Below are 1,424 nucleotides of genomic sequence, written 5' to 3' on the forward strand. Positions count from 1 at the left end.
GCTGAACTCGGATATAAGCATGATACTTATGTCCCATCGCTTCATCACATACCGTGAAATGTTGGAAATAGCTCATGCTATTTGGTACCAGAAGACTAGCGCCGCACAACATGGTCAACTGTTCAATCAACCGGATAATGGTAACATGGGAAAGATGAAATGGAATGGCCAGGACAAGGGAAAAGGCAAGTGGCAGAACAAGAAAGCTAATGGCGAAGCCAATGCCAGCAAAAGCATTGTACCGATTATTGCGCCTTATTTTAAGTGTGGAAGGACACATCGTGGCGAGTGCTTACAAGGGAAAAATCTCTGTTTCCGATGTGGCAAGCCAGAACATATCATCAGGGATTGTCCCACACATAACCAGAAGAAGGACGATAACAACGATCAGAACCAGAAAGGGAAAGCACGAGTTTTTGCATTGACTCAACAGGATGCAGGGGAAAACTCTAATGTCATAGCAGGTACTCTACTAATAGCCAATACACCTACTTATGTATTGTTTGATTTAGGAGCTACACACTCCTTTGCTTCAACAACTTTTATGGCTAAATCTAGTATTACCTGTGATAAGTCGGAAGGTACATTAGAAGTTAGTATTCCTTCGGGCAACCCTTTGAATACTGATAGAATAGCCAAGTCAGTAAGTATCGAAGTTGAGGGAAAACCAATGGAAGTGAACCTATACATGATAGAAATGAAGGATTTTGATGTAATACTAGGCATGGATGGATTAGGTTGTAATTACGCCACCATCCAATGTAAAGAAATGGAAGTATCATTTCAGAAACCAGGAGAGAAACCATTTTCGCTCCTTGGAATGAAGAAGAAACCCCTTATTCGACTAGTATCGGCTTTACAAGTTGAGAAGATGTTGAGAAAAGAAACATGTCAAGGATATCTAATAAGTATCTCAAGAGGGAAACAAGAGACGATAAGGGTTAAAGATGTATCAGTAGTACGGGAATTTGTAGATATGTTTGCAGAAGATCTATCTGGTATTCCACCTGATAGACAAGTGAAATTTACCATAGACCTAATTCCTGGGGCGACACCAGTATCTAAGGCCCCATACCGAACAACCCCAAAGGAACTACAAGAATTAAAGAAGCAGTTGCAAGAACTCCTAGATATGGGCTTTATACGACCAAGCGTATCTCTATGGGGTGCGCTGGTGTTGTTTGTAAAGAAGAAAGATGGAAGTATGAGGATGTGCATCGATTATAGGGAGATAAATTGATTAACCATCAAGAATAAGTACCCACTCCCGAGGATCGAGGATCTGTTAGATCAACTGAAAGGAGCTAAGGTATTTTCCAAGATCGACTTACGATCGGGATACCATCAACTAAAAGTAGAGATAAATGATATACCTAAGACAACTTTTAGAACTTAATATGGACACTACGAGTTTACGATGATGT

Source organism: Olea europaea, chromosome 9 (assembly GCF_002742605.1).
Source record: "Olea europaea var. sylvestris chromosome 9, O_europaea_v1, whole genome shotgun sequence".
Lineage (NCBI taxonomy): Eukaryota > Viridiplantae > Streptophyta > Magnoliopsida > Lamiales > Oleaceae > Olea > Olea europaea.